Source organism: Mustela putorius, unplaced genomic scaffold (genome assembly GCF_011764305.1).
Source record: "Mustela putorius furo isolate JIRA1106 unplaced genomic scaffold, ASM1176430v1.1 tig00001533_pilon_pilon_pilon, whole genome shotgun sequence".
Classification (NCBI taxonomy): Eukaryota; Metazoa; Chordata; class Mammalia; order Carnivora; family Mustelidae; genus Mustela; species Mustela putorius.
This window is the reverse complement of record NW_025421785.1, coordinates 136997-156263: the sequence shown is the minus strand read 5'-3', so window position 1 is coordinate 156263 and position 19267 is coordinate 136997. Positions and strand designations below refer to the sequence as shown.

Genomic DNA, 19267 nt, shown 5'->3' with positions numbered 1-19267 from the left:
TTGTGGGTCAGAGGCCCCAGGCGTTTGATCAGCCTGCAGAGTTGAAGGAAAGCGAGCAGGGGCGTCTCTACGTGAGGGACCAGGATCCGGAGTGGGAACGTTGGCTCTCGGGTTCCCAAGGCCCGCAGGTGTCTGGCTGCAGCGCTAAGCTGGCTGAGCCGTCCTGCAGCCACGGTGGGGAGTTTGCATGCGTGACGTATGCGCCGGACCCACGGGGAGGGGGTGGGGCTGCAGGTAGGGGTGAGCGCGCTTTTGCGACCTGCGTGCACGCTTGGCGTTGTGACACGTGTGTGTGTGCGTGCGCGCCTCTTAAGTGCGCCGGGCTTCCTAGGAGGGGCGCGGTTGTAGGAGAACCAGGCAAGGTGTCTGATGTGAATGAGTTGCTCTGGCCGAATAGTCGACGTGATTATTCTGAGCACTTTGGTTTCATCCCTAAGTCATATTTATCCTAGAGGCCACCTCTGTTGAGGTGCAATTGCAAACAGATGCTTTAGCTAAGCATAGAACAGCCCTAATAAAAGGAGCCTCAAAGCTTACTATGGAACAGCCCTCCTATAAAAGAGCCTCAAAGCTCACTATGGGACAGTCCTTGACTGTAATGATGTCACATAAGGTCCAGATTTGTCTTAGAAGCCAAAGGCCACCAATGGATGATGGAGGCCAATTTATTAAATACTGGGCTACACTAACAGATATGCCAGAAATAATACTTAAAACTTGTCAAACTTTAAACCTAGTTACCTGTATGCCTGAACCTGACCACTGTACTTCTTTCTCTATAGAGCAAAAAAGGTTATTGATCTTGCTTAAGATGCCCCTGTTAAAAATACGAATGACAGTTGGTTTTCTGATGACAATAGTTTTCATAGAAAAAATTAAGATAAGCTAGGTATGCCATAGTGCTCACTAGCACTTTGCAATTGCCAAAGCCTAAGAGTAACATTTATACTGACTCCAAATATGCTTTCCTGGTACTACATGCCCACGGAGCTATTTGGAAGGAAAGGGGATTGCTATCAAGCCATTACTCCCCAATCAAATATGGACCCAAGTTACAAAACCCTCCTTACCGCTATACTGAAGATGGCATATATCAAATCTGGGATACATATCTGTGGCTTACACCCACGATTGGAAGGCTCAGTCAAAAGGCAGTTTTATGCTGGGAACAAAGAAATCATACGAGTGATACTTGGGCAAAGAACGCACGATATCTGGGATGGCTATCACTAGAAATGTGTTCCCAAATAATAGTACTTCAGGCTACTGACTGGTTTGCTACCTACTGGGCCAGGCGACCTGGCATCAGATGGCCAGCTCCAAATGGAACCCACTGGATATGTGGAACTAACCTGTGGGCCTGGCTTCCTCCAGGGTGGATAGGTCGCTGTACTTTAGGATTTGCCTGGATTCATGGGCGCATTACTAAAACCATCACCACTCCAGCTATTCTCCCCAACTTGAAACAAAGATGGACGCGATCTGTTTTTAAATGGTATGATAACTTAGCATCCATTTTTGTTCCATCTGCGGGACTAGAGGATGTCATGTGTCATGTAGAAGCGCTTAATAAATATACTACAAAGGCACTCAATGATTCACTAAATAGCATCTCCCTGCTTAATACCGAAGTGTCACAGATATGCAGGGCAGTCCTACAAAATAGGATGGCCTTAGATGTCCTGATAGCAGCCCAGGGTGGCACATGTGCAATCATCAAAACAGAATGTTGTGTGTACATCCCAGACTATCACAAAAATGTCACAGGACTAATAAAATATATGAATACCCAAATTAAGGCCCTACAAGATCCTTCTCTCTCTCTCAGTGAATGGTTAAGTTCCTGGTTTGAAGGAGGACTATGGCCAAATCTCCTTTTCGGGCTTCTCATTCTTATCGCCTTATTAACCTTAATATGTTGCTTTGTTCCCTGTTTCTCTACTTGTTGCCGAGACTCCTTTGCTACAATGACTTCACCATGACAGATGATCCTTGTTGCGCAAGAGAACGCCTCTTCACTGTTAGCGCTGGATTCAGCTGCCTCCACCTTTCGTAACTCCCTTATATGTTCCTACCCTGATCAATATTGACCAGAGCAGGTAGGGACAGCTCTACGCCCCTATTCAGCATGAAGAAGTTACAGAAAATGAGACCTTCCACCTTCAACCACCTTAAAGATTTAAGGGTCAAAATTATTCAGGGGGGAATGATGAGGGAGCAGGAGGCTGGCTGAGGACAAAGCAAAAGCTGGCGCCTTGCATCCCCCCTCCACCCGCTGCCCTCCATATGTGTAGCATTCCTCAGGCACCCCTGACTGCCATAAAACGATAAATAGTTAACATGCTGAGATCACAATCCTGCAAGACAGGAGTCTCCCTTGGTTTGCAAATGTCCTTGAGATTACAACAAAGAAGTTACCTTATCAATAGCCCAATTTCCAAAGACATAGAACTCAGTTCCTCAAGCCCTAATGTCACCCTCCCCTCCATAAAAAACCGAAGGAGGCGGAGGTAGAAGGAAAAGTAAATGAAGTTAAATTTCTTCTAAACCTAAATCTCATTAACAAGGATGCTTGATAGCAGGAATGTAACATTCCACCAGGAGACTCTCAATTGTCTTTACTTGATAGTAACCAAGCCTTCAATATCCTGATATTATTCTTTCTAGCTTCCGTAAACAGCCAGCACTCTCGATGGATGAGTGTGATAGATTCCTTCCACTATTTTTGAGCTGTCCCGTGTGTGTGTGTGTGTGTGTGTGCGTGCGCGCGCGCATTTGTGCATGTTTCCCCTGAAGACAGTGGCTGTCCAAACCCTCCCAGGTGTTCTGACCAGTGGGAAGTTGCTTACACAGAGGAGTCTTAGAGTGTGTGCTGATAGGCTGTAGGCCTGCTTTGCAGGAGATTTGCTCTGGGGGTGTTGGGTCCAAAGCTTCCACCCAAGCTTGACCTTGATTTCCTATTGGCCAGTGGTGTTTGAGTGTGTGCTTAGAGAATTTGAACCTTCCTGAGGCTTAGGGAAATCTTATCAAGTACAGTCAGTTCCCTCCGTGAAGCTTTTCTGCCATTGGTCGGTCGTGTGTACACACTGAGACCGGCTATGACCGATGTTGCCCTGTTCTGCCCTCCACGGGTCCACACGCTTTCCAGCCATGTGGGCTTGAGCATGAGGATGTGGCTTTTCTCTGTGCACTTGACTCCAGGGACCAGCCTGTAATCTTTAACGTGGGCTTCTAAGCTTGCCCTGGCTTCTGTGTCCATGGAAGCCACTGTGTCATGTTGGGTCCTGTCGGGAACCATCATAGAATCTAGGTATTTGGCTGTGTGCACAGATGCTGATGGCTCTTTGCTAGCTAGCACCCATGGTACATCATGACCCCCTGGCTGAGGGACTAACACAGGTGCATAGGCCAGAGCAACTTTCAGATTGGAACCTGAGCTCCAATCTTGGCTTTCCAAGTAGGAGGTCAAGAGTTTGGACGCTTCATCTCCGCACCATGCCCGTCCCAGGAAATCAGAGGGAAAGGCCCTCCAGGTACAGCTGTGGGGAGTACAGGAAGGAGTATGTAAAGTGTGCCAGGGTGATGAGAGAGTTTTGGAAGGGGACACTGTGATTGTGATGGAAGTGTGAGAAAGATCTCCTGAGAAAGGCACACAGTCGTGTTCACAAGCATAATGCATGGGGACACACACACACCCATGCACACACCCACGCACACATGGCCTTCATCCCACGTGCACACAGATCACCCCTTCCCTATGTATGAGTTCTTCCAGGCCCTGTTCGACATGGTGACCGTGCCTCACCGGACAGTCTCGGTCAGTATCCCCCAACCCCCATTCCTTGTTGGAACCCAGAATCAGGGGGCAGGCTTCTTTGTACTCTAGATTTCCTCCCAGAGCCCGATGCTCTTAAATACATACAGCTGTCCTTGCTCCCAGCGTCTACCTGCGATTGGGGAAAAGGAAACACAGTGAGGATCCCAGCATCCTGTCCTCTGTTGGGCCAGCTCTTTGGTTTGGGGATGACTTCAGGCAATAAATTGGATGAGGTCCCATGGTTGAGTCCATGTCCTCCCACCTGAGTTCAAGAGGACCATTTGAATGATGCTGGAGCATCATTCAATCTCCGAAGTCCATTCTGATCAACAGACAGAACATTCTCTTTCAAGGAGAAACCTTTTCTGCTGAAGAAGGTGTTTGATCCCATGGAGTTTGTAACTGAGGCTGTCCTGTTTCCTCACCCTTTTTGGGGCCACTGTGTGTAAGAGGTCAGACCCAGCATTCCTCCACGAGGGGAGACTGCTGCCCCCTTCCCCTGGGAGTTAAAGTGCCAGATGTTCATCAAACTCCACTGATGGAAGAAATCAAGGAAGCACCATTTGTGTCTCTGAGAAATCAGAGAGGCGAGCTTACCTCAGGGAGAGTTGGGGGACCTTCCTTTGTCCAGCTCCTAGGAAGATCCTTGGACTGGCCCTCCACAGGGTCTAGGAGAACAGAGAGGAGCTGTCAGGACATTGGCTGCGCTACTCAGGAATGACTTGGGGAGTTAAGTCTGCTGGATGTAGATGCGGGGCCAGAGGGAATGGAAGTGAAGGGTGACCAAGCAAGGCCTGACTTGCCAGTTGCCCAACAGTGGTGGACGCAGTACACAGTGCTGTACACAGAACGCAGTGGTGTACACAGAAACACAGAGGAGGGGAGCAGGATGGAAAAGGGAAATGGGGCCTTGGCTTTCTAACGGAGGGGATGTCATCAGTGGGAACTCTCAGCGTCTGTCTGGGAAACACTCACGGCACCCTGGGTTTCAGGGCGCAGTCCCCTGAGCCCTCCTACCCACTGTGCAGCCAAGCCAGCTTGCCACTTCTTCAGCTGGTCATGGGGCCTGTTCAGCTGTCTCCCCTGCACCTCTGCTATGTGACCCTATGGCTCCTCTATCGTGCCTTGGAGTAGTGGGTTTTTCGGTGATGGAATCTAAGTACTGGGGACGGGTTGTATTTGTTAGTACGTGTCCGTTCAGTGACACTGCTGACATCCATGATACTTTGTAGACCGCACTGCCATCTATGGGGAAAACGTTGCCATCCTATCTCATGGCACCTCTGTACACGTGACGACATGACCAGACCTCCCCGTTTCCTCCCTCCACTGTCCCTTCCACTTTCTGGGTCTACGAATGTCCCTACTGGAGTGTCCTCAAAGCCTGGGATCGTGTAATGTACCTCTTTCCTTGTGTGCTTGCTTTCAAAATGCATGTGGAGATTCCAGGTTCTATCTGTTTCGTAAAATATTGGAAAACTTAGTTTCTTCTTACGCCTAAATTGCACTCTATGATATGTATGGATGCCACTGAATGTGTTCTTTCCTCCCGTGATGGATATGGGGGCAGTGACTCTCTGGGGCTATTGGGAACCCAGCTGTGTGAGACATTAGTGCGCAGATATCTGTCTGTTTCCAGAATGAGAAGACGTCACCGAATGCATTGGCCCCATTTGTAGAACGGTAACCACGTGAAATGTATTGGGTACATGAGTTGCCAAATGTGGTGAGGTCGTTTTGTTCCTTTGAAGATACGTAGCACACCGTGTAAGATGTGGCTAATGGGCGGATGTGAAGGGGGGACATCGAGAAACCTTCTGTCGTATTCTGTTCCATTTATCTATTCAGCGTTCTTGGCAGAAAACATAGTCTGTTCCTTCCTACCCATCTCAAAACCATGTTTCCTGGGGACACCTGTAGGGATCGTGTGTTCCAGAAAGACCTAAGATCCATCCCTTCAGCTAGTAGACACTTTTTTCCTGTGCCCCTTGGTTCCAGTTTGAATGAGGATCTCATCGTGACTTGTGGACTTAAAAGGGGACGGACGGACCGCATAAGGGAAATGGCTACCAGTGAAATCAGAAGACAGTGTGTCTCAGCACTTTTAAAGCTTCGGTTATGTCTGTGCTAGTGAACGACAGAATGCGTCTCCAATCGCCGTAATGAGTCAATCCCCAAGGTACCTTTCTCGGTGTCCTCAATGGTGTAGACCTCATTGTGGAGGGAGAACGGGACACTCTTCTTGCGGTGGCGTCGTTGTGGTCGTTGAGCGGGCGCCGTGGGTGGGGGAATATCCACATCCTCGAGGAGACACTCCCCACAGATTTCTGGGAGACGCACAGAAATAGAGAACAGTGTCGGCACCTTGTCGTCAGGAGCCCATAAGGGGATTGTAAGTCCATTCCTTCTAGTCCATCCGTCTCCTGCCCCTACTCGCCAGCTGCCCAACAGGCATTCCTCCCTCCAGGTGGGACTTAGGAAGGAGTCACCATGTGCTGTGCTCTGAATTCAGCCCCCTCCCACACCCACAGGTTCCGTGGGCAACGGATTGTATGGAGCAGAGACCGGACAGAAACCCAACAGAGCGCCTTGAGCACGCATGATAGCCTCGGTCACATCCACTGAGAAGCCACACCTACGTGAGAGGGTTCCCCAGAACCCTCTGTGGCCTGTTTCCCTGCCCTCCGGCCAAGACGTTAGTGTGCCAACACGGTGTCCCAAGTGATTGAGTCCAAGGAGTGCCTGGGACCTAGGGGACTGGATGCTTCCCAGCTGCTCTGCAGTTGTTGAGGAAGGGACCGCCTAGGGACTAAGCTAGACAGCTGGCTGTGTGTGAAGCCACAGTGGAGGAGAGTGGAGGGCCCTGAAATATAGGGTTCCGGAGGCACCGTCCAGAGTTGCCACCCTGATGAAGGATGGATCCGGGACAGGAAAGGCTAAGTTTCCCTGTGGCCGGAGATCCCCCAGCCCCTTACACCAACCCACAGCCCCTGAGAAAAGGTCCTGAAGCCCTGAACCAAGAGCTGCCCTCACAGTCTCCAATCCCTCTGTGCCCTGTGTCTGTGGGGAGAGCGAGGGCCACGAGACCAGCCTCAGTCCTCACTCACCTCTGTGTTTGGGGCCCTGACATCAACTAGGTGGTGGTTTCTGCCCATTGGGGCCCTAGTGAAGGACCAGGAATGGGTAGCATGAGCCACGTTCCCTCACCTCTCTGCAAGGTCAGCACAAGGACCCATTGTACTCTGATTTCACTGGTAGCCATTTCCCAAGGCCGTCCTGAAGGCCAGTTGCAGCCAAGATGCCTGGGGTTCCGTTTGGCTCCCAAGCTGATTCAAACTCCCAACATTTTTCTGTTCAGCATTCCTGGAAGAAAACATAGTCTCTTCCTCCTACCCATCTCAGAACCATGTTTCCTGGGGAGACCTGGAGGGACCCGTGTGTTCCAGAAAGACCTAAGATCCATCCCTTCAGCTAGTAGACACTTTTTTCCTGTGCCCCTTGGTTCCAGTTTGAATGAGGATCTCATCGTGACTTGTGGACTTAAAAGGTGACGGACAGACCACATAGAGGGAAATGGCTACCAGTGAAATGAGAGGACAATGTGTCTCAGCAGTTTTAAAAGCTTCGGTTATGTCTGTGCTAGTGAACGATAGAATGCGTCTCCAATCGCCGTAATGAGTCAATCCCCAAGGTACCTTCCTCGGTGTCCTCAATGGTGTAGACCTCATTGTGGATGGAGAACCGGACTCTATTCTTGCGGTGGCGTCGTCGTGGTCATGGAGCGGGCGGCGTGGATGGGGGAGTCTCCACATCCTAGAGGAGACACTCCCCACAGATTTCTCGGAGACGCACAGAAATAGAGAACAGGGTCGGCACCTTGCCGTCTGGAGCCCATAGGGGGATTGGAAGTCCATTCCTTCTAGTCCATCCGTCTCCTGCCCCTACTCGCCAGCTGCCCAGCAGGCATTCCTCCCTCCATGGGACTGAGGAAGGAGTCACCATGTGCTGGGCTCTGAATTCAGCCCCCTCCCACACCCACAGGTTCCTGTATGTAGCAGAGACAGCACAGAAACGCAACAGAGCGCCGTGAGCACGCGTGATAGCTTCGGTCACATTCATTGAGCAGCCACACCTACCCGAGAGTGTTCCCCAGAACCCTCTGTGCCCTGTTTCCCTGCCCTCCGGCCGAGACGTTAGTGTGCCAACATGGTGTCCCAAGTGATTGAGTCCAAGGAGTGCCTGGTACCTAGGGCAGGACTGGATGCTTCCAAGCTGCTCGGCAGGTGTTGAAGAAGGGACTGCCTAGGAACTCAGCTAGACAGCAGGCTGTGTGTAGAGCCACAGTGGAGGACAGTGGAGGGCCCTGAAATATAGGGTGCCGAAGGCACCGTCCAGAGTTGCCACCCTGATGAAGGATGCATCTGGGACAGGAAAGGCTTCGTTTCCCTGTGGCCAGAGATCCCCCAGCCCCTTACACCAACCCACGAGCCCTGAGAAAGGTCCTGAAGCCCTGGAACAAGAGCTGCCCTCACAGTCTCCAATCCCTCTTTGCCACTGTGTCTGTAGGGGAGAGCGAGGGCCAGGAGACCAGCCTCAGTCCTCACTCACCTCTGTGTTTGGGGCCCTGACATCAACGAGGTGGTGGTTTCTGACCAGTGGGGCCCTAGTGAAGGACCAGGAACGGGTAGCATGAGCCACGTTCCCTCACCTCTCTGCAAGGTCAGCACAAGGACCCATTGTACTCTGATTTCACTGGTAGCCATTTCCGAAGGCCGTCCTGAAGGCCCGTTGTAGCCAAGGCTCCTGGGGTTCCGCTTGGCTCCCAAGCTGATTCAAACTCCCAACATTTTTCTGTTCAGCGTTCCTGGCAGAAAACATAGTCTCTTCCTCCTACCCATCTCAGAACCATGTTTCCTGGGGAGACCTGGGGGGACCCGTGTGTTCCAGAAAGACCTAAGATCCATCCCGTCAGCTAGTAGACACTTTTTTCCTGTGCCCCTTGGTTCCAGTTTGAATGAGGATCTCATCATGACTTGTGGACTTAAAAGGGGACGGACGGACCGCATAGAGGGAAATGGCTACCAGTGAAATGAGAGGACAATGTGTCTCAGCAGTTTTAAAAGCTTCGGTTATGTCTGTGCTAGTGAACGACAGAATGCGTCTCCAATCGCCGTAATGAGTCAATCCCCAAGGTACCTTCCTCGGTGTCCTCAATCGTGTAGACCTCATTGTGGATGGAGAACAGGACTCTCTTCTTGCGGTGGCATCGTCGTGGTCGTGGAGCGGGCGACGTGGGAGGGGAGTCTCCACATCCTCGAGGAGACACTCCCCACAGATTTCTGGGAGACGCACAGAAATAGAGAACAGTGTCGGCACCTTGTCGTCAGGAGCCCATAGGGGGATTGGAAGTCCATTCCTTCTAGTCCATCCATCTCCTGCCCCTACTCGCCTGCTGCCCCAGCAGGCATTCCTCCCTCCATGGGACTTAGGAAGGAGTCACCATGTGCTGTGCTCTGAATTCAGCCCCTCCACACCCACAGGTTCCGTGGGCAACGGCTTGTATGGAGCAGAGACAGGACAGAAACGCAAAGAGCGCCGTGAGCACGCGTGATAGCCTTGGTCACATCCACTGAGCAGCCACACCTACCCGAGAGGGTTCCCCAGAACCCTCTGTGCCCTGTTTCCCAGCCCTCCGGCCTAGACATTATGGGCCACCACGGTGTCCTAAGTGATTGAGTCCAAGGAGTGCCTGGGACCTTGGGGAGGACTGGATGCTTCCCAGATGCTCGGCATGTGTTGAGGAAGGGACTGCTTAGGAACTCATCTAGACAGCTGGCTGTCAGTGAAGCCACAGTGGAGGACAGTGGAGGGCCCTGAAATATAGGGTGCCGAAGTCACTGTCCAGAGTCGCCACCCTGATGACGGATGCATCAGGGACAGGAAAGGCTTCGATTCCCTGTGGCCGGAGATCCCCCAGCCCCTGACACCAACCCACGGCCCCTGAGAAAAGGTCCTGAAGCCCTGAACCAAGACCTGCCATCACAGTCTCCAATCCCTCTGTGCCACTGTGTCTGTAGGGGAGAGCGAGGGCCACGAGACCAGCCTCAGTCCTCACTCACCTCTGTGTTTAGGCCCTGACATCAACGAGGTGGTGGTTTCTGACCAGTGGGGCCCTAGTGAAGGACCAGGAACGGGTAGCATGAGCCACGTTCCCTCACCTCTCTGCAAGGTCAGCACAAGGACCCATTGTCCTCTGATTTTACTGGTAGCCATTTCCCAAGGCCTTCCTGAAGGCCAGTTGCAGCCCAGGCTCCTGGGGTTCTGCTTGCCTCCCAAGCTGATTCAAACTCCCAACATTTTTCTGTTCAGCGTTCCTGGCAGAAAACATAGTCTCTTCCTTCCTGCCCATCTCAGAACCATGTTTCCTGGGGAGACCTGGAGGGACCCGTGTGTTCCAGAAAGACCTAATCCATCCTTTCAGCTAGTAGACACTTTTTTCCTGTGCCCCTTGGTTCCAGTTTGAATGAGGATCTCATCATGACTTGTGGACTTAAAAGGGGACGCACAGACGACATAAAGGGAAATGGCTACCAGTGAAATCAGAGGACAATGTGTCTCAGCATTTATAAAGCTTCAGGTATGTCTGTACTACTGAAGGAAAGAATGCGTCTCCAATCAACCTAATGAGTCAATCCCCAAGGTACCTTCCTCGGGGTCCTTGATGGTGTATACCTCATCGTGGAAAGAGATCCGGACTCTCTTCTTGGGTCCTCGTGGATCGGGCAGCGTGGTTGGGGGAGTCTCCACATCCTCGAGGAGACACTCCCCACAGATTTCTGGGAGACGCACAGAAATAGAGAGCAGTGTCGGTACCTTGTCGTCAGGAGCCCATGGGGGATTGGAAGTCCTTTCCTTCTAGTCCATCCGTCTCCTGCCCCTACTGGCCTGCTGCCCAGCAGGCATTCCTCCCTCCATGGGACTTAGGAAGGAATCACCATGTGCTGTGCTCTGAATTCCGCCCCCTCCCACACCCACAGGTTCCGTGGGCAACGGCTTGTATGGAGCAGAGATCGGACAGAAACGCGACAGTGCGCCGTGAGCACTCGTGATAGCCTTGGTCACATCCATTGAGCAGCCACACCTACCCGAGAGTGTTCCCCAGAACCCTCTGTGCCCTGTATCCCTGCCCTCCGTTCTAGACGTTAGTGTGTCACCACGGTGTCCCAAGTGATTGAGTCCAAAGAGTGCCTGGGACCTAGGGGAGGACTGGATGCTTCCCAGATGCTCGGTAGGTGTTGAGGAAGGGACAGCCTAGGGAAAGCTAGACAGCTGGCTGTTTGTGAAGCCACAGTGGAGGAGAGTGGAGGGCCCTGAAATATAGGGTGCCAAAGGCACCGTCCAGCTTGCCACTGTGATGAGGGATGGATCTGGGACAGGAAAGGCGTCGTTTCCCTGTGGCCGGAGATCCCTTAGCTCCTCACACCATCACACAGCCCCTCCTAAAATGTCCTGAAGCCCTGATCCAAGAGTTTCCCTCACAGTCTCCAATCCCTCTGTGCCACTGTGTCTGTAGGGGAGAGCGAGGGCCACGAGATCAGCCTCAGTCCTCACTCACCTCTGTGTTTGGGGCCCTGACATCAACTAGGTGGTGGTTTCTGCCCAGTGGGGCCCTAGTGAAGGACCAGGAACGGGTACCATGAGCCACGTTCCCTCACCTCTCTGCAAGGTCAGCAGAAGGATAATTTGTCCTCTGATTTCTCTGGTAGCCTTTTCCCAAGGCCGTCCTGAAGGCCAGTTGCAGCCCAGGCTCCTGGGGTTCTGCTTGGCTCCCAAGCTGTTTCAAACTCCCCACAGTCGCATAGGACCTGGCCGAGATCTCGCTTGCCTTGAGCTCACCAGTCCCGAGGAGCAGTCGATGGTACAAACGGACATGGCATTGGCCATATGGGCTGGGAGTGGTTGGTTTCAGGAAGGTGACGGATGATGCTGAGTTTTCCACTCTTGCCGTGCGGACTGCTCTGAGGAGGCTGGATGGAAGTGAGGCTACCCTGGCTGGCGTGAGTCCCTCCCTGCTCTCTCATTCTTCGCAAGCATCCCCTGTCTACTCTCAGGTCTCTTGATCCCCTCTGGAGACTGTAGGTTTAGCGGACAGTCTCCTGTCTCCCTCCCTAGGCCGGGCCTGGAGAACCCAGCCCAGCAGTACCTTTGAGAGCAGCAGACAGTCCACTGTGCAGCTGCCGTGTGTTTTGTCCACCCACCCGGTGGCACAGCCTGTTCCCATGCACTCCCAGGCATCAAGCAGACGGCCCGGGAAACCCTGCACATCAACCCATGAGACCACCCTGCTATCCTCCAGTGTCTCTCCTTCTAAGAACAGCTGCTTTTCAACCTCTGACCTTTCCTCTCCGATTTTGTCATGTCCATCGGGAAGAGGAGACCGGCAATTCGTTCCCCTCAAATGTGGTGCCTGGGTCGCACCAAGATTCTCCTGATGCAGGGACAGCAGTGTGGCGTGTGACCTGTGTGTTTTCCCTGTAGGACTGTGTCCGAAATGGGCATTCAGAAAGAGTATGGTTTTCTGAACGTCGGCGCGCTTTAAGGAAGGCAGCTTCCCCATGAAATCCCAATGAAATCACCCAGACAAACGAACAAACACAGGCATCCAACCAGGAGGGGGAATCAGAGGGTGGAGAGGAAAAAAAGCCAAAGAGAAGAAGCTGATCTCTGTGAAAGGGAGGCAGCCAGCTCCAGAGAAGAGAATTGAGAAAATCGATAGGCACATACCTGTACAAACAGCAGTTAAGATTCTATATCGTGGGGACCTTTAGTCCTGTTCACCCAACCACCAGGGGCTCGGCTCACAGAGTGACAGTTGAAATGGAACGTTCGATGCATGTCATCAGGTCACCGTGGCGATGGCTCATGACAGAACTCTGAGGGTGAAGGCATCCCTGCACACTGCGGGGTCATGGAGGGAAGGGGGTGGGGGAGGGGTTGATGGATGATGGGCAATTAAGGCACTCGTTGTGGTCAGCTCTGAGTGGTGCAGAGAAGTGATGAGTCCCTGAGTTGTGCTGCAGAATGCAATACTGCGCTGTATGTTAACTACCTGCATTTTTGGACATTAAAAAAAGGAGACTCCTGAGGGCACCTAGGAGACTGAAATGTTCATTATCCTATCTGCTACTCTGGAAAACTCCTATTTTTACGAGATTGTTTCACAAAGTCTCTCCAAGAGTTCTTGGGTGGCTCAGTGACTTAAGTATTGGCCATTGGCTCAGGTCCTGCTCTTGGAGTCCGGGATCAATCTTATCATCAGGCTCCCTGCTCAGGGGGAGTGCTGCTCCCTCTGCCCCTCCCCCATGTCCTGCCTGCTCTGTAGATAAATAACCCTGCAATAACACTACTGGGTATTTACCCCAGAGATACAGATGGAGTGAAGAGAAGGCCCATCTCTACCACAGTGTTTATAGCAGCAGTGGCCACGGTTGCCAAACTGTGGAAAGAACAAGGATGCCCCCCTTCAACAGACGAATGGATAAGGAAGATGTGGTCCATATACGCTATGGAGTAGGATGCCTCCATCACAAAGGATGAATACCCAACTTCTGTAGCAACATGGACGGTCCTGGAAGAGATTATGCTGAGTGAAATAAGTCAAGCAGAGAGAGTCAATTACCATAGGGTTTCACTTCTTTGTGGAGCATAACAAGTAACATGGAGGACATGGGGAGATGGAGAGGAGAAGGGAGTTGAGGGACATTGGAAGGGGAGGTGAACCATGAGAGAGACTATGGACTCTGAAAAACAACCTGAGGGTTTTGAAGGGGCGGGGGGTGGGAGGTTGGGGGGGGGGGCCAGGTGGTGTGGGTATTAAGGAGGGCACGTATTGCATGAAGCACCAGGTGTGGTGCAAAAACAATGAATACTGTTTCGCCGAAAAGATAGAAAATAGCTAAGTAATTTAAAAAAATAGGAAAATATGTAAAGGGCTTCCTGCAGGGCTCCCCTCCCTAGGAAGGCCCTGTGTGCCTTCCAGGAGCCCCTTGGAGCCAAGGGTTCCTAGTATTGTCTGTGGGGCGGACTGCCTGAGCCATGAGCTAAGGATGCAAACATATGTCTGTCATTTTTCAGTGAGCTGCATTAATGTGGATTGCAAGGTGCCCTTTCTGCAGGGGACAGAGAGATACCTTTGAAAACCCTGAATTCTCTGTGCGCATCCGATTTCATAGGCCCTTAGTGCACGGACCTCCCTCTTGCCTGCCCCCCATCCTCCATTTCTGGTCTGCAGGGAGGGTCACCCTTTGTGAACAGCGGGTCATCTCCAGCACCGGATGGCACCTCTGGGGCCTGCATACATGGCACGCACATGTGGTGTCCCTGCATGGACACAGAGGATGAGGCAGCTGACAGCTGGGTAGGACCCTGCTGCCGAGGTCAGTCTGTGCACTCTGGAGTGTTTGGACCCAAAACCTCTCTGCTGGTTTCACCCCTTGTGCGTGCACTCCTGGGAGCTTGGCATGCAGGGGGCCACATCCATCTTAAGTCCCTGCGGGCCTGGCCACTGCCATCTGGTCTCTTGGGAAGTGACCGTCAGGAAATCCTTGGCAACAACCCAGGGGATAGTAGGCATTTACAGGCAGCAAATATAATGTGATTTCTTTACAACAGCTTCTACCTGGGGCACCTGGGTTTCTCAGTCGCTTAAGAAGTTGCCTTCGCCTCAGGTCCAGGCCCTGGGATCCAGCCCCAGTCAAGCTCCCTGCTCAGGGAAGGGGCACCTGCTTCTCCCTTGCCTCGGCCTGTTGCTCGGCCTACTTGGGAGCGTTTTCTCTCTCTCTGCCTGCCAAAGAAGTGAGTAACATCGTTACAATATAAATCAAGTTAATAGAAATGATACGTAAATGAAGATATTTTATGAGTTCTGCAACGTCATACGATGGGAGGGGGAATAAAACCAAACTAGTAACAGCATGTATTTACACACGACAATACAGTCGTCATGCTGCTTCAGGTAACACAATTCTACCCTTTGGCCCAATTGATATCTAAATAGATCATTTTTCTGGCACAGTTTTGGAAACCTCTCTTAATGGTGTTCTGAAAATACGTACTTTTAAGAAGTTAAGTTTTGAATAATACCCAGTCACCTCTGTCCTTCTGGCAAATGTCGGATAACAATTAATTGGAGTTAACAACTTGGTGAGGGTTTCCTTGGTGGTGGTGGTGTGAAGACAAGTCTAGCTATTTCAAGTATCTTAGAGACAACAATGGAGAAAATTGGATGGATTTCTGGCATTCTGTCAAAATAGACTTTTTTTTTTTAAGATTTTACTTACTTATTTGACAGAAATCACAAGCAGAGGCAGGCAGAGAGAGAGAGGAGGAAGCAGGCTCCCTGCTGAGCAGAGAGCCTAACATGGGGCTTGATCCCCAGACCCTGGGATCATGACCTGAGCCAAAGGCAGAGGCTTTAACCCCCTGAGCCACCCAGATGCCCCTTGATTCTTTTTTTTTTTTTAAGATTTTATTTATCCATTTGAGAGAGAGAAAGTGCAGCAGACAGAGGGAGAAGCAGGCCACCTGCGGACCAAGGAAACCGATGCAGGATTCGATATCAAGACTTTGGAATCGTGATCCAAGTCCATGAACCACCCAGGCATCTCTGATTTGGTTCTTCTTACGTCTTGTATGATCCTGTTACCATCCTCCTACTTTACTTTCTCAACACTGTGTGTGTGTGTAAGCTCCTTCAATGTCCTTATCTACTAATGATGCCATCAGTTTCACATCCAGACTCATTTCTATTGATTCTCTCTTCATTAGAGATCACACATTTCTGTTTGTTTGCATGTCTCAGGACTTTTAGATTTGATGCCAGACATTGTAAATTTTATTCTATGGGTTACTGTTACTTTGTATCCCTCTAAAATGTATTATCTTTGTTCTGGGATGCATTTAAGTTGGAAACACTTCAAGCTCTTTGATACTTCTGTTTAACGTTTTTAGGAGACTCCCAGAAAGTCTCTGGTCTAAAGTTACTCTGGACTTACTCCTGCAGTGGTGCCTTCGGAGTGCTTTGCCAGATGTCCCACGTGTCAGGAGACCTTTCCACTCCAGATGGGTGAAATACAAATTCTCTCCAGCCTGTGTATTCTGAAGATTGCTTTGATACTCCTTTCTTGGGGTCCATCTCCCAACCTCGGGTCGTTTCCTTCTGCCCACGCAGTGGGCAGTCACACCCAACAGAACTCCAGAACTCTCCCTCTCTTTGCAGCTCCTCAAATCCTAGTTCAGCCATCACGTCCCAAATGAGAGTCTGTGGATTTCTTTTCTCCCCAAGAGAAGTGTTTATGACTTCATCTCCAGTTTTTCAGCTTTTCACTTTACCTAGCATTATGGCATGTCTCTGTTTTATTTTGTATTATTCCTTGAGGCTTACAAGTTATCTCTCAATAAATTGCAAGCCCCTTGAGAGCAGAATCCATGACACACCCTTTTCAAAGTCCCCACTGCACATCACAAAATGTGTAGTGTGCACAGGGTGCATCATAAAGGTCAATGGAATGAATGAATAAAGGCATTTGTCATATGTCCTCATTAATTAATGTGGGAGAATTTGGGCCTCTGTCTAACATTGCAGGAAAATGAAATACATTTTCCAATAGTTGCCTTTGCTCAACTTTCTCCCCCTCAGTCTTTCTGCATAATTTCACCAGTGACAGGAAGGAGGGCATAATAAGCACATTCATTAAATTTGTAGAGGATTCCAAATCCAAAGGGAATCGTAATCTCAAAATATAAGATTAGGGTTAATTCTGTCCTTGGCAAGTAGGATGAGCAATCACAAAGTAAGTAAAATTAAATGAAACTACAAGGTATTAAATTTTAGAAAGAAATTAAGCCACCTGCCATGATAGAGATGGTTGGAACCACGTAAGATTGTAGAAGCTATAGTGAATCACAAGCTGAAAATGTGTCAAAAATGAAATTTCCTGTTGTTATAAGATGCTTTGTAAAAGTGGCAAAGATAATTATCCTTTTACAGTCATAATTGTACAACCCTTATAAAATCCTGTGGCAGTTTTTGAGGTCTGTTTTTGATAGCATTAGCAAATAAAGGGTTTTAAGATGAAAGCTATTAAATTGTTGCAAATGGAACCCATGAAGAGAACTTATTCCCTTTTTCCCTTTTGCTCTTTTATTTTTCTGCAAGAACAAGGTGCATGTACAGAAAATTAGCTTCCTGTAACAAAGAAAACATGCAAACAAAAAGGAACAACCACTGCCTATAACTGAAACCAAAGCACTAGCCTTAGCGTTGGGAGACAGTAAGTGAGAAACATGACACACTATTATGAACATTGACTAGCATTTAAGTGGGGGCTGCACTGACCTCTTCCAGGCATGCAAAAGAGTGTCTAGCATTCAAATAGCTTTTTTAACTTTTCAGTATATCATAAATATAATATCTAAACCTCACAGTGAATTTGTGAAATATTATTTCCATTGTACAGATGACAAAATTGAGTAGTTTTTTAAAAACTTTTTATAAGGATTTATTTAGTTATCTGAAAGAGAGAGTGTTGGGGGTAGGGCAGAGGGAAAGAATCTCAAGCAGACTCCTTACTGAGTGTGGAGTCCAATGCGGGGCTCGATCTCACAACCCTGAGATCATGACCTGAGCTGAAATCAAGAATCAGATGCTCAACTGACTGAGCCACCCAAGCCTCCCTAAAATTGAGTGATTTTGAAGACATGAGCCCCATTTTAAGTCAGGTGGCTAAGCAGCATAGTCTAGACAGAAATAGTAATCTGTACAATACTGTGTCAAATGAACAGTAATCCCAAATAAATATGGTGTAATATTTTGAAAGCACCAATGTGCTATGAAATGGAAGATGGTAAATATTATTTTCTGTGGCCTGGAGATTGGACCCTCCTGAAAAAGTACTCTTAGGAATTCCCATGAATTCCTTCAGTATTCAGGGGAAAAGAAAATGTATTAGTTATTTTCCAGATTGTGACACTAAGAAACCCAAAACGTTTGTCTTTCATGAGCTTTCTTCTTGGGGGTAAGTTGAGCATTAATATTATAAGCTTACAGTGCTGCCAACTCCTTCCCTATTGTGCATGGGTCAGTGATTTCAGTGACTGTGCCACCTCCAATCACTTATTTATTGTTAGGTTGTTTTATATTCCTCTTTAGAAATGATAAGTTGGAGTACGCAGGTGGCTCAGTCCGTTAAGCATCTGACTTGATTTCAGCTCAGGTCACAATTCAGGTCGTGAGATCAAGTCCCACAGTCGGCTCCATGCTCAGCACAGAGTCTGCTTTGAGATTCTCTCTCTCCCTCGCCCTTTGCTCCTCCCCACACCACATGTGCTCATGCTCTCTCAAATAATAAATCAATAAATCTTGAAAAACAAACAAACAAAAACCAAAACAAACAAAAAGAATGTTAAGTTAATGACAGGGTCCCTTGAATTTCATGTTGAAGATTTGGACCCAAAAAAGGATAATGAAATTGATGTGGACTTGGAAGAATTATGCTTTGTAAGCAGACTGTCCGTGAGAACAGAAGGGAAAGAGGAGGGAATTAGCACAGAGGCTGTTTGGTAGATGGACCGTGAGTGAGTGTCCACCCAAGGTGGATGCTTTCTCTGGGAGTCCCCGGAGCAGATCAGCTGCTCCAAGGTGTGGATCAGACATGAGACTTGGGTCTGGGACAGATGGGGCAGTGGAATATGTTCTGGATCCGAGGGCTTTCGTGCAGCTGCTGTGGGAACCCCACTTCTCAGAGTCCTTTCCTGTCCTTTCTGTGTGTGCCTGCAGTTTTTCTTCACCGAAGAGAATTTTGCTGGCTTGGAAGTGTCTGACGACAGCATAATAGGTTGATAAATTAGGCTTCGTTAACTCAATAGAATATTTTTGGCAAAGAGAGGCTGTTCTGTAGCCACTTCTCATATTTATCTCTTGGCTTGACAAATCCCGAACAGGTAAAGACATATTCCACATAGTTACTATTCAAAAGTCTTGTCCCGTGAGCCTAAAATTGCCTTTTGTAGGATAACAAGTGCGATCATGTGAAGGAATTTGGTCATTCAGTTGACTGACCACCACTGGTGTGAAATTATATGACCCTAGAAAGCCTTTTCTGTCATTTTACCATGCTCTGCAGCTCGGGAAATTCTGGGGTTGGCGGGGGGGAATTCCTAGGTCTGTCTGGAAACATAAACTTATAACAGTCTGGAAATGAAAGAGACCCGGAGATCATTTTATTCCCTCATTCTACAGATGAGGGTACTGTATCACACACAGGGTGCCTCACTCGGAATGTTCTAGAAGGTACTAGTGTCGCCACTGTTCTGTCCTGGCTTCTCTGGAGAGATGTTGGTCTTTCACAGTGGAAGCCAGCAAACCTCTTTATAGGTCTCTCTCTATTCACG

The 19267-nt window shown here is 49.5% G+C and overlaps 1 pseudogene; it reads left to right on the top strand.

Moving 5' to 3' along the window:
• LOC123394133 overlaps positions 1 to 19267 on the top strand; it is a 35051-nt pseudogene that overhangs the window by 683 nt on the left and 15101 nt on the right.